Source organism: Harpegnathos saltator, unplaced genomic scaffold (assembly GCF_003227715.2).
Source record: "Harpegnathos saltator strain DR-91 unplaced genomic scaffold, Hsal_v8.6 scaffold467, whole genome shotgun sequence".
Taxonomy (NCBI): Eukaryota; Metazoa; Arthropoda; class Insecta; order Hymenoptera; family Formicidae; genus Harpegnathos; species Harpegnathos saltator.
The window spans coordinates 917,664-931,653 of record NW_020230280.1 but is presented as its reverse complement, the minus strand read 5'-3'; the positions used below and the strand labels follow the sequence as shown (position 1 = coordinate 931,653).

The 13,990-nt window shown below is 47.2% G+C and overlaps 2 protein-coding genes across 4 annotated transcripts in view; one reads left to right on the top strand and one right to left on the bottom strand.

Annotated features, from left to right (window-relative positions):
• Syn (synapsin) overlaps positions 1 to 13,990 on the top strand; it is a 39,845-nt gene that overhangs the window by 11,112 nt on the left and 14,743 nt on the right. The window lies entirely within an intron of this gene.
• Timp (Tissue inhibitor of metalloproteases) overlaps positions 1 to 13,990 on the bottom strand; it is a 31,424-nt gene that overhangs the window by 8,075 nt on the left and 9,359 nt on the right. The window contains exon 1 of one of the 3 annotated variants that reach the window (XM_011144184.3): positions 7,382 to 7,721. The exons of the other annotated variants lie outside the window; for them this stretch is intronic. The gene's annotated coding sequence lies outside the window, so the exon portion shown is untranslated. Of the gene's footprint in view, positions 1 to 7,381; positions 7,722 to 13,990 lie in introns of those variants that run through there. 3 annotated transcript variants of the gene reach the window in all.

Genomic DNA, 13,990 nt, shown 5'->3' with positions numbered 1-13,990 from the left:
CCGGCGGTGGCGGCGACGGTGAACGTCGTAATCGCACGCGCATTTACGCGCGCGAGCGAAATCGCGTGGCGAATGGGCGTTAAAGCGCGAGCGAGATGCTCCTTCATGCTCACGGACGCGGAGAATCGGATGTTAACGAGTAAATCGAAGGGGGAGGGAGGGGAGTTTCAGGTAGCTCGTGTTATTCCATAAGTTCTCCTGGTGGCTCTTGACGGCCGTCTCACTCGGAAAGTCGAGCCTCCGAGTGGAGGAACGACGGGATTAGGGGTGTTCGATTAAAAACGATCGCATTGACAGCCGCTCGTCGGGGAGAGACGCTGAGAGACGGTTCGCGTTGAATTCACAACGACGACAATCCGCGACGAGATCGAAAGTGATCTCGCGCCTCCTCGGCGCTCCCCTCGCGCGATCGATTAAGTCAGCCTTGTCGCGCCGCGTATCATTTCGCCGCGAGTGTACACGTACAGGGCGATAATTATTGCTTTACGAATTATACAGCCGGGTTACGGTATAGAATGTTGCGACTCGGTAGATTGTGTGACGTAATTTACGATCCATAATACCCGGCCGCCGCGGGGATTTGTAATCTTCGGATTGTAAATAAGTGAGCGAGCCGCGCCAATTAACCTTAAACTCTGAATGAGATTATAGCGGTGGGTCGTTAAACGTAAACGAGTAGGGTGCCATGTGTCTGTGTGTATGCGTGCGTGCGTGCGTGCGTGCACACGACGTTACACACCTCGTATTTATGATAATCTAAAGTGTAGACACGCGCGACGACTTACAAGTCGGCGCGAAATTCTAGTACCTCGCAGAGTCCTAAGATTAAGCAAAACACTTTCCGATAGGTGAACTTAATTTACGACCACGGCGCGACCACAACCTGCTCGTCGTTTTGCCGCGCGGCCGAACTGCCTGCCGGTAAAAAGACACTCTCGCTTAATGGGAATTTCTCTCGCGCGATGTAGCCACGCGGAAAGAGCGGAGGAGTAAATCAGAGGACTAATTACTCCAGCAGGCAGTTCTCGCTTTTCGTCAACGAGTTGGACACCAAAAGACACCTCACATGTCGCGGACTCCTTCTATGGCAGCGCTCTCCCGTCGGCTTTCGCGCAGAAATCGGAACGCGATGTTCACCTATCGGACTAGATTTAGATTGCGTCGCGATCCACATCCCACGTTCCCTTATCGAGTGTACACGCAGGTATGTCCGCTGTCAGCGTTTTCGCGGCGAGCGAGAAAGCACATGCACCTTTGGACATTCCGTTCCCAGCGGAAGCGTGTAACGCGACGCGCACATCCGTCGTAACCGATATCCGCGCACTGCGAAGTCAGCCGCGGCTGTTTCGCAAAAGTCGCAGATTTTTTCACGAACCGCTTCCCCCTCGTCCTTCCACGCGTCGCATCGAGATAACGCCACGCTCGGGATATCGAGCGCGCGGGATACCGAGGCGTTGCGTCGACAAATTTCACGCGCGCATTTAAGCGGCAACTGGCGCTCATTGACCGCATCGCTAGGCGGAAAAATCTGAGGAATATTATACCTGCGGTTTGCCATCGATATGTAATTGGTGAAAGCGCCGATTCGATCAGAGACGCGCTCACCCGGATATTGTGCACGAAAATAGCAGCGAAACCTGTTCGATTAATATTTTCTGCCCTGAAAAATGTGACGGAGATACGATGACGGGGGTGTAAAGCGCGCGCCCCCTTCCACCGTTATTTATCGCGGCGCGATCCGAAAATTATACTCGCTAAACTCGTGATTAAGTGAAGCGCATACGTCACACTCCGCTCTCGCCGGCGACAACAATGTATGTGTGTATCCCCTCGCGTGGCCCTTTCCGTATGTAAACATAATTATGGCTCGCCAGTTATTAAAAGAAAATTACAACCTTCGCGGCTCGCCCGACACCGAGCCGGCCGGAGTGTGATTTACGCGTGTTTCGGCGAAAATCGTAAACGCGAGACTAACGATGACACGGCGATTAACATCGGAGGCGCTTACACGGCGATCTCTCGTAGTCTCGTACTCTTCATTATTAAGAAATCACGAGAGCGACCTTAACGTCGATCGCGCCCGATTTTTATTACTCCCTCGTCCCTCGTGAGAAAGCGGCCGCGCCAAATGGTGAAGATACAGCTTCGCCAGCTCGCACAGCTTTCGGCGTCGCTCCGTCCGTCGTCCGCGCGTATAAATTCCCGCGCATTTCGTCGAGATTTATGGACAGTCTCTCGAGCCGAGCTCGTCGTCGACGCCGGGCGTGGAATTCCGTCGCTCAATGGGATCGCCCGGGTGAATTGAGCGGGTCACGTGTGTAGAATTAAACTCACGGGGATATACGTGAGAGCGAGTAATCCCCATTTTCTCCTCTCTGTGAGAGCGCGAGCGCGACCTCGGATCACGAATGCGAACAATAATAATCGTCCCTTCTGATCCTGCCCGGCGTTTCTCTCGCCGTCGACCGGCGACATCATCGCTCGCTTATTGTGACGCTTCGTCGTGGAACGGACACCGGGGCCCTCGGCCTTGTCGCTCGGGGTAATCCCGTCAAAACCCGTGAAAGAACGGCGGCCAAACTTTACGAGCCTCATTGGCGACGCGTGGGCGGGCCCCCGATTAAATTCGCTCGCTCTGTAAAGCCGAATTACCGCATCGACCGAACGTCGCGTATGCCGACGTGCTTTGCATTTACATGGCTGTACCTCCCGTCGGGGGATTTTATTTTTTTCAACGTGGAGGGACGGCCGGCTCTCTCTCTCTCTCTCTCTCTCTCTCTCTCTCTCTCTCTCTCTTCCTCTCGCGCACGCGTGATAAACGCCCGGGTTTGTGGTTATCGTAATTGCAAGGTACAGGGATAACTCTCGCCGCACTCTTGGCAGCAGATGACTGTAATTCGCGCGCGTTGTGTATACGAATGCTCGATTCAATTGCTCCTCTAAGCGTCTCGCGTGCGCCAGAAAGTCGCGGCCGCGGCTTTAGTTCTCGAGTTTGAAGGGTTCGAGACATCGACCTTTCCTAAATCCGGCTGGCGAAACGTCAATGCTTCGCAATTTGCAAACGCTCGAAGAGAGACGTGTGCGAGTTGTGTGGGTACCACCGGGCTCGGCGTTCATCCGTGTCCAAATGCGATCGCTCGCTTTTTCGGAAATTGATTTCGGTGCGAGCCCGCGGTAATGAAAATAGGTGTGTCAAAAGCCGTGCTCCAATTCTCCATGATTTTGCGCGCGCAGTTGAATTAACAGTCGGCTCGCGGCCACGACGCGACGCACAAAAGCGACGCGAGCTCGATAGAAAAAAAAAAAAAAAGAGAAGAAAAAGAACGCGACGGGAAAAACATAAATATTGAATGCTTTTCGAGGAAAATGTCGGCGCGCTTTTGAGGCGGAGCGAGCGAGCGAGCGCACGTTTCGTGCGGTCTCACGTAACGCTCGCCGCTGCTCTGCGATGGCGATCACGACTACGGCGCGCTATATACTTTATTCGATGAGCCTTTTTCGTCCCGCGCGGCCGCATTTACATACTCATTAATTCCCGCGCTCTTGTATCGCATTAACGTGCGCCTGCTGTATACGCCGCGCCGCGGTTAAATCTTTCTCAATGAATTAGCAGCCCGGGTCGCATCAATCGGCCCGACATCGATTATTCGCTTTCGGCGCATCGTCGCCGACCGGCCGGCCTCACCGCCGCGCCGGCCGCGGCGTATTTATTTATATGCATGGCAATCAAGTTGACCAACTTTCGAATTTTCAGCGGCGTATCGCCAGGCCAGCTCCCGTACCCGGAATTTGGCCGAAACGAGCCGGTCGCCCGGACGATACGGCCGTGTGCGGCTCGCGTAGATTGGATTACAGATGAGGTGTGTAATGGCATTTCGATAGCCGTGTCGGAGATATATTGAATTGAGGAAAAAAGACGATTCGACTTGGTCGAAGGAACACGTGTTATCTCAAGGTTACGATCGAGGAGGAAACAAAGTGAAGCGTTTCACGAACGTGAGACGAGTTCGCTTGAACGTCGGCGTGTCGCGATAAGATTGAACGTGAGATCAATGATATGAAAAGAGGAAGTGTTTACTCTCTGTAGTAATAATCGTGGAAAGATTAGAAGGCGGCGGTAATAATAGCCACAATAACGGCGACGCTCGTGATACAACGGATACGAGTGATATGATTATTTTCGTCGCTATCAGCAAAATAATAATATATAACAGGGCTGTGTGTGGACGATAAGGGATAAAAATCCGAGTGTCAGCTGTTCCATCATAATATTGTTGTACGTTAATATCGGCTGTCGATCGCGTCGAATTATTCATGCACGAGATTAGCGAGAGAGAGCTGCTGGCGTCGTAACGTCTGTAGCCGCTCTCGACTAGAGATTCATGAAGCACAGAGATAATTCCATCGTGTGCACCTAACGAGAGCACGCGAGTCGCGGCAATTACGCTGTCGGTAATTATCATCCCGCAGACTAAATACCGGGCAGAGGCTCTCAAGTGCAGTCTTCGCCCGCGTCGCTAAACGCCACGCGAGCGACCGCGAATCGAAGCGCCGATCGATTCGAAGACACGTTTGCAAAACGTGTAAACGATCATGATAACGTGTGTAAAATTTTCGGAAAGAAAATTCCAAAGACGTATTGCGACAATCTCTTCCGCTTGGAGCAAGAACGAGAGGCCGACGAGTGTCGAGAGCAGCTTTCTTCTTTGACGTTTCACTTCGACCGTGACATTCGCGATTTAAATGATCCAACTATTGCGACATCGCGTCGGCAGTCGACACGAGAATAGAGCAGGCGAAGAATGAAGTAGAGAAAATATTACGGATATAGTTTCGACGAAAATACCACGACTCGCATCGTCGTCGATCGCGTTCTCGCCTGAGACACGCGGCCGTGCGACAATTAACGTTAAATATAACGCGGGAGAAAGAATAAAAGAGAACCGGAGAGGAAAAGCGATACGTCGAATGAAAGATACGTAAATCTCGGTGAAAGAGAATTACGTAAGGCGCGAGATAAGAGCACCGAGACTGTTCGGTGGTCGAGCAAATAAAGCAGTACGATATTCCGTATCGGTGCCGGTGATATCATGTTTCGCGAATGGTACCGCAAAAGCCACGCTCAGACAGGGCGCGATCATTATGAAATTGTGACTATGACATCAGACGATAAGACGCGCAGGTCCGCGAGGCGCGAGTGGCGTTGTTACGTAACGAAAATACATCGAACGTGGTCACGGGCGGGTCAGAATGTCAGAGCGCTCCGAAGCGCGCCATTGTGTTCGCGCGGACAATCGTTTGAAATATTTTATAAGTGACGCGAATGCACATTCGCGACGGGTACGATCAATTTTCCAAAAGCACTTTATATCCAACAATGCAATCATGCTTTGCGCTGTCAAAGCTGTGAGTTCGCCGTCCGCTGTCGGCAATAAAATTCCAACAAGAACAAATTCGAAGCGATCCTCTCTTGCAAACAGAGAGGGAAAATTGCGGGGGATTTTTGTAACGTTCGTGAAATCGTCGAAACGCGAATACGAGACTCTCGGCGCAAATGCCTTTTCTCGCCAACTCGCGAGAGAAGATTCCATCGTTGTTTCTCGAGCTGCGTCCGCTGCGCAAAACGGACGGCGGAACGGTACTGACGCCTATGTAACACGCAGACGCGCATTAATTATACGTTCGATCAATCAGGTGCATCGAGTGACCGCACCGTCGGTGCGCAACGACGACGGTGACGCTATAAGTGACGGTTAGTTATCTCCAGAAAATTAATTAGAGTACTAAAATATACCGCCGCGCGTCAAAAACGAGAACACGCGCGCGAGAACACATCCGCTTTCCCGCGGCGGCAGATGGCGGCGCGAAAAATGCGTACGCGCGTCTGAAATGTAAATTTAGACCGACGAGCCGCGCATTTGTCCGTGAATGAATTTTCGGCCGAGCCCTTAATGTTCGGCATATACAAAGAATGAGCGCGTGAAATTAACATAATTGTTCGCTCTTCGGTACCCTAAAGTTAACACGCGAGTTTCCGAAGATGCACCGCCGCCGTCCGCGGTCGCTCTCGGCCGCGACGAACAAACGGAAGGCGCGCGCGCGCGCGCGAGGTGGCGGAAAAGTATATTTTATTCCTTAATGGCACGCCGTGCAACTCGGCTCATCAGAGTAATGTCACGCGAGTCGAGTGTAACTCGAGATATATATATATATACGAGGGCAGTCTGAAAAGTTCTCGGCCTAACAATGAAAGAAAATGTTTTTTGCCGTGAAATATGTTTTATCTTTCAATATAATCTCCTGAAACTTCAATACATTTATTCCAACGTCTTTCCGATAATTCAATATCATCATTAATGTGTGATTCCGGAAGGTTCTTTTCGCTCTGGTGTATAGCGGTGGATTCAAGTTTCATTCAACGGTTATGAAACGACGCTTCCTGAAATCCATTTTATTTTGCTTAAAACGATTAAAATGTGCCAAGCACGCTTGAGAAATACGCACTCGAATGCGTTTTTGGTCAATCGTTAGCAAATGCGGCACCCTTCATCTTGCACGAAGCTTTTTCAACTGGTGCTACTACTCGAACAGACTCGACAGATCGAATAAAGTTTCACATGGGTTTACATCAGGGATGCCACTTTCCAATACAATTATAGTTTGACGGTTTCTAATACCATGTATGTGTCAGGTCGAGAACTTTTCAGACTACGTATATATAGTCGCTACGTATACAATTTACAGTCTATCACGGCTGGGAATTAATCCATTAGGACGGTCACGCGGCGGCGCTAATTAGAATCACTCTTGCATAGATTAACATCCTGCCGATAACGATCGGCAATTCGAAATTAAAACGAACCACGTGAGTGTGATTACTCATTCTCCTTCACGTTTCGAAGCGGATAACGCGCCGGAACAGCGGGACGCGCGGGCGATGTATTCGGAATTGTTCAATCAATTCATCGGGCGAGCTAATTTGCCGGGCCGGCGAGCGGCGGCTACCTTTCATTAAGGTCGCATTAAGAACGCGACTGATTCGGAAAACGCGGCTAATTAGCCATCATCCAGACTAACAGATACGCGCGCCTTTCGGACGGCTGTGGCTTTCCATTAAAACAACTGCGATTGTGCAAGGTCCGTACTCCGGCGGGGAGAAAAAAAAAACACACACACATACACACACACACACACACACTCGCGCGTCGAAGCTTCCGCGCCGTTCAACCGAAACAAACACAAACGGAACTCTCGTCGATAACGTCGCTCGGGCACAAGCGACTCGGAAAGCTCTCCGCCGCGACGAGGCCTACTTACGATAATAATGGACTATATAAACGGCAGCTTTCGTTTCTCTCTCGTCGCAAAACGAGACACTAACCTCGTGAATGGGCAGAGCGACGGATTATGTCACCGATATAAACTGCCGCGATATAAACGTAGCGACGCGCTCACACACCGGGCCGTTGCTTTTTCGCACACAGGCTGTAGCAGGTGGAAGCTCCTAAGACGCGCGTCAAAGCAAGACTGCCCCAGTTCCATCGTATTACCGCTATTATATTCCGCGGGCCGGCCAGCATTCGTACATGCGTGCACGCGTGATCAGAACCGCGCTGCTGAGCTCATATGCCATTTGCGGGCGGCGCGGTGCATGCGCCGCGCTCTCGCGATTCCCACATGCGTGCGCGTATATGTGCGTGCGTGCTCCGAAAAAGGAGCAGAAAGGCCGGGACCGGGGCGGCAAAGAGCGAAGCGGAGCGGAGCTGCTCGCAGACGTAAGACGCATTGGTCCTCGATTAATCATCGAATTTCGGACGTTGCGTCATGTATCGTTGCGCTCGAAAATGAATCGGACGATCCGCGCGATTGGCTCTTCCTCTCTTGTTTTCTTCTCTCTCTCTCTCTCTCTCTCTCTCTCTCTCCCCCCCCCTCCCTCCCTTCCTCCCTCTCTTTTATTTTGTTTCTTTTTTTTCGCCTTCGGTCGATCGATCCTGTACGTGACGGATGGGCGATTATTACGAGAGCTTAAATAATTTGACGAGAGGAGAGATCGATGGTGCCCGTAATTATTACGAGATGTCCCACGCGATTTATTAATGTCGCGATAATCGATGCGCGATGAAGCACGATATTCACTCGCTGGTAATTAATAAGTCAACGCAAGCTGTCCGAACCCGTATTACCCGTGTAAATCGGCGAAAAGTGTTCGGACGGATGTAACGGGACCGGACGATCGGTTGAGACGCAATCAATTCGGTTGTCGCGTTAGTCGATCGAGCGATCTGCTGAAATGCATCAGATAAGCAAGCGATTACCTCGCTTGCTTTCACGGGTCGAAGGGGGTCAGTCGGCGCTCGGATAATCAGTCAACAGACAGTCAACTCTCGGGAAGACGCAGAAGTGTGGCTACGGATGTGTCCGTGTATGTATGTGCATGTGAGTATAACATCAGCAAGGTAAAAAGTAGGTTTAGTAGTCTGCGAAGATACGAGGAAAGTTCGCCCGGCTAGAGTGAAACTGCGGTTCCCATAAAAGGGAAACGGAAAGGGAAACAAAAGTTTCAAGAACGAGTCTAACAATTGCTCCCACAGTCCAATTTGAACTTTCTATTACGTGTACCGAGGGTTTTCCGAATACGCTCTTCGGACGCAAGTAAAAGTAAGAAAGATAAGGCTATCAGGTCACCCAGAATTATTGCGTGTTCTTGCTGCATAACCACGCTTTATGCATTCGCAAGCATAACGATTATAAGCATTATAAAACTTTCTTGTTTACTTGGTATTCCAGGCGAGCTATATTAAAAAAATATAGATATAAAGTTTATAACAATATTAAGATGCTTCTCCTCGCGTTGGTAAATCCACGGCGAACCGTGTGAGGAGCAACGAAACTTCGATAATTCATCGTGAATAGTTCCCAAGTGAATTAATAGAATTCTAAGTTATTTACCAACGAATAGATTAATTAATTTCGCTAACGCAACACGCTGTTTTCGTTTCCACGAAACGAATAACGATGATAACCTTATCTCTCTCTCCGCGAGATTGGATCTGCGAAAAGCAAAATGTAAATGCAGACGCGTCGTACATGCGCCACACCAGGCTCGATTAATCATAAATTTGGACGTTGCGTCATGCGACTCATCGTCATGCTCGGAAGCGCATCAGATAAACCGCGGTTACGTTGCGTTGCATTGCATTGCATCGCATGCTTTGAGACGAAACGCCAGCACGCAGCGAAGATCAACGACGAATGACACCATCGCTAATAACATTTGCATATGTCGCAATGATATGCTCTTGATGCTTCGAAACGTAGTTGGCGAGAAGTTTCTTTTTAACTCCGGAACGACATGCGAAACCACGACGCATGAAACGAAGCTTTGATTCTCGCTAATAGATGAAACATGATGGATAAAATTAATATGATATATTCATATCACTGAATGCTGAATCAAAAAATGTACGAGATGAGTCGGTATCGTGGAATTTATTATCCTCGATGTTACTCATCCGGAATTGAATAGCTATTGAATTGAAATTCGTGCTGGAATGTGCACCCAGGGGGGGGGGAGAGAGAGAGAGAAAGAGAGAGAGAGAATTTATACCAGGAATATACAAGGAAACTGATAAAGCGAAATTTAATTCGATACAGCTGGTATACTTATCCGCGAAAATACTCCAATATTTGCGTTGCGTCTGAATCTGCGTATAGTTGTGCAAATAATGACATAAGCATGATACAAGTCGCGAGAGTGTTTTATCGTTTATTAAATATCTTCATATCCTATATCTTGTTATCGTCCTATTGAGTTGTCAATCTTCATTCTATTCTAAAATTTGTTCAGAATGAAAACACAAGCAAGAATTTCCATGTGAGCTTAACATATACAATATAATGTAGGAATTCATAATCTTTTAATCATAAATTGGACAATGTAACCTGCAAAATATCTTATATATATCTTTGCTTTTCTCACTATCTAGAGTCGCGTTATTTCCTGCCGAGTAACTTGAACTGTTTCTAAATCCTTTGAAAAATCCACAAATTATGTTTATCTTCTTTCATTTATTTCTTTTCAATCTCTCTCTCTCTCTCTCTCTTTTCCTCACACACACATATGCGCACACACGGTTATCTTTCATTCCTTACGAAATATATATGTCAAAAAATTAAATTATAAAGGAAAGACAATTTTCCACTCCCGCGTCGCGTGAAAGTCAGATACAAATTTTTCTATATCTATATCTATTTCTATATCTATATCTATATCTACATCTATATCTATACCTATATCTGTATCTATATCTATATCTATATCTATATTTATATCTATATCTCACTTTGTATGACGTAATTCGAAGCTTCCTCATGTATCTCGTCGAGTAAATAAAAAATTATTCAATGTCTTGGCTAGTAATTCTCACATATTGTTTCAAAAAATTTTTAAGATATTTTAAAGATATTTAAGATTAAATTGCTCTATGTATACATTAAATTGTTACAAATTGTTATAGCGTATGCGTGGCTTCGATATTTCGCTGCAGCGCGTTAAGACAGTAGTTGCAGACGAACTATGTCAGACGTGGGCGGCCGCATCGTTTCGCCCGCCAATTTACGCTTGATGTTAACAAAACTTATTTTTATCGACGACTCCATCAGCGTTCTCGCTGACGGTAGCGCGTAGCTAGAGTCCAGCTATCTGTTGCGTTCGTGGAAATCGCGTCTCGCTTTAGATTATCGACTATTCGCGAGGCGATTGTGTTCAACGATAAGGAGGAAATAATTAAAGCCTTCGACGTCTTAATACATTATTACCGTAACTAATTTTCTTATTGCGCCGGCAATGTTTTTGCGCCGTTAATCTCGATACACGGATAAGAAGCTGAGAGGCTGAAGATAAGAAAGTTCACGTATACAGGCTGATTCATACCGAGCCGGACCCTCAACGCCTTCGCGACTCGCAGCGTATTGTCACACGATATGGAAACATAATTTGCACGTTCGCTGATTTACACATTGTATTTGCATAGGCAAAACACATTTCCCTTATCTTCAGAAGTATACAATTCGCGCCTCTGTCTCTCAAAAGTTCGTATTACTTGGCGCATTGTAACGTTTCAATGGGAGGAGATAAGCGACGACGGCGCTGACTCTTCAGGGACACTCAGGTTATACATTATATTACGAACGTCGAATCCCTTCGGGTCGCGTTTCAAGTTATTTCACCAGACGTGAATCATCCTGTAGATTCCGTCGGAGAAACAAGAGACTAATCGGATTACGATTGTGGCCAAGCAGCAGCACTTTAATGCCTATCCTAATTGCCAGGCGACCGTCATTTAAATACTTTTCAAGTTGTCTGCGTTACACTCGGGGACAATAGAATGTAACGGGCCAAAGGCATCGGTCCCGGGGTGCTAATCAATCTCCTATGCATTTATGCGCATTCGTTAGCGAAGGAGCAATTAAGGTCGAGCAAATGCGCGCATCCACGAATTATGCGAAACTCTGAAATTGTAATTTTCACACCGCACGGAGTCGCGCTTAACCGCAACTGTGGGGTGTGTATGTGTGTGTGTGTGTGTGTGTGTTTGCCGGCTTATTCTTTCTCGTATTTAAATCGCGGTCAGCCGCACCGAGGAGTTTGCTGCTGCGGCTACACCGGGTATGTTCGTAGGAATTCGCCATCCTCGCTTGTTCTGAGAAAACCGGCATTATTATGAAGTGAATCTGGAGCGTGTCGTGATTTGATTAGATAATGCGTGGAGTCGACGCAGCGCGCGCGCGTTAAATGATGTTAATCATACTACGAAGCTATCAAGATACCGTTTCCCCAAAGCTCGACTTCGCCTTCGGAACGAGTACTCGGAACAAGATGAATCGAGGTCTTTAAGTCTCACGAGGTAAAAAAAGATACACACAAGGAAAAAGTAAAATTATTACAATTAGCATAATCGTAAGTACATATTTACAATCAGATACGCGATCGCCCGAGGCAATTTCCGAGCAAAGGAAGAAATAGTTTCACGCGAGTATCACCATTTTCCTCGTCGACGTTCTCGGCCGAGCCGCCGTGGTTCATCTCGATACCGATCGCGACACGACGCAACATATATCGCCGTGAGTTTGAGAGTAAAATCAGCGGCGAACGTAAATGACGTAAATCCCCGAACGCAGTACGTGCTCAATGCACGCGCGTTGACACGCTCGATGTTTGGATAGCGTGTAATACACGCGGGAAAATATAGAGCGGTTGATGGCACCGGAATAGACGGTCAGATATTTTCGCCGGCATCGGGAAAAATAAAAATAAGAAACTCCCCGAAACACAACAGCCAAGTCTCAAGTCTCACGAAGCGTCGAGGTGTCTATTTATATCGGCGAGGGGGCAAAATAGAGCGATCGTCTGTCCTATTGGTGTCTTTCATTGCACCGTGTTGCAGCGGATATCGGACAATCGGGGCATGTTCCGTATATATCTCAAGAACTCGCAATGGATTAACCGACGAAGCCGGTGGTCTTATTGGATCGCGTAATCTCGCGTCATACTTGAGAGACTGCATTTTCACTTTTCCACGGCGGGGAAAAACTAAGCGGCACTTCACTCTGGACGTATACTGATAGAAAAATATAGTTGAATTAACTATAATCTCATTATATTTTGTAGTTAATTTTGGCGTCAACCATATTTTTATGGTTTTATAGTTTATAGTATATTTTATAGTGGAAATCTGCAAAATATAGTAGAATAAACACAAATATATATGTCAATGATTGTCTTAAATAATTGTTTAGTTACTTTTACCACATATACGGTAATTTCTCATTCACAAATATAGTGAGATTTAATATTCATATATAGTTACACCTGTCATCATCTAGCAAACATTCTGGTAATATTGACTATACAAAAGAGTTACTTTTACCTACCATTTTATATTTGCATTTATACAATAATTTTAGTTTAACTTACTATAATTCTTGGTAAAAATATTATATGGTTGGTTATATTATGCCTATATCGTAATTATTACCGATATTATGGTAATATACTTACTATAAATATGATATTTCGGACTATAAGTTAGTTACTATATCATTATAAGTTCCAAATATCATATACTTTTCTCTCAGTGTACAATGACTGCTAAGCAAACCTTTTTAATTCACAGTTTAATTTAGTATCTTCAGTGTTAGGTTCCTTATGCGTAAACGTTGACGAACATCAGAAAGACACATTTAGCTTCCGTTGTGTACCCAGAATAAAAAAACGCTCGAAAATCGCGCAAAGTATCAGGATCGCGTGCGCGATCAGTCGTGAAGAGTCCGTGAAAAGCGCGAGTGATAAAGCGCCCGTTTTTCGTGCTCGACCCACGTCGGGCTCGAAGAGAGCGATTTGCAGCGCAGCAAGTATCTCCATAGCGAAGGACTCCCAGATGGCTTCTTCGTTCGAATGGTGCTAAAGCCGTGACGGGGCATAAATCACGACGCCACCGCGGCTTGATCAACGGCCGTGTCTAAAACGGACATTTCAGATGCCACCCACTGGCAATCCATAAATCGCGCGAATCAGCGTCGTGCATCATTTCTAATATAATTTTACAGACTCGCTTCCTGGAAGTCGCGTTTGACTGACAACGAGGCGTGCGACGGGATCCAACGATCCAACGACTGACGGAACGGCGTATAATTGACACATTGATACGCGCCGATCGCAGGCTAGAGCGGATAAATTTCAGCGGCGGGCGTTTCCCAAACAAGGCTATGAACCACCCGCCGAGAGAGAATCCTCAAGTCGTGGAAGTCGAAATCGTCCTGTGACGCGCGCGCGAGCGCGCTCTGCGCCGTGCATTCTACGTTTCAGCCACGAGGGTTTCCTCCGGGGCCACGTGGGCGTGCTCTCGGCGGGTAAGCCGAAATATCATTGACACACACGTACTATTTGCGTGACTGATTTCACCAAGGAAATCCAAATAATAATATCGAG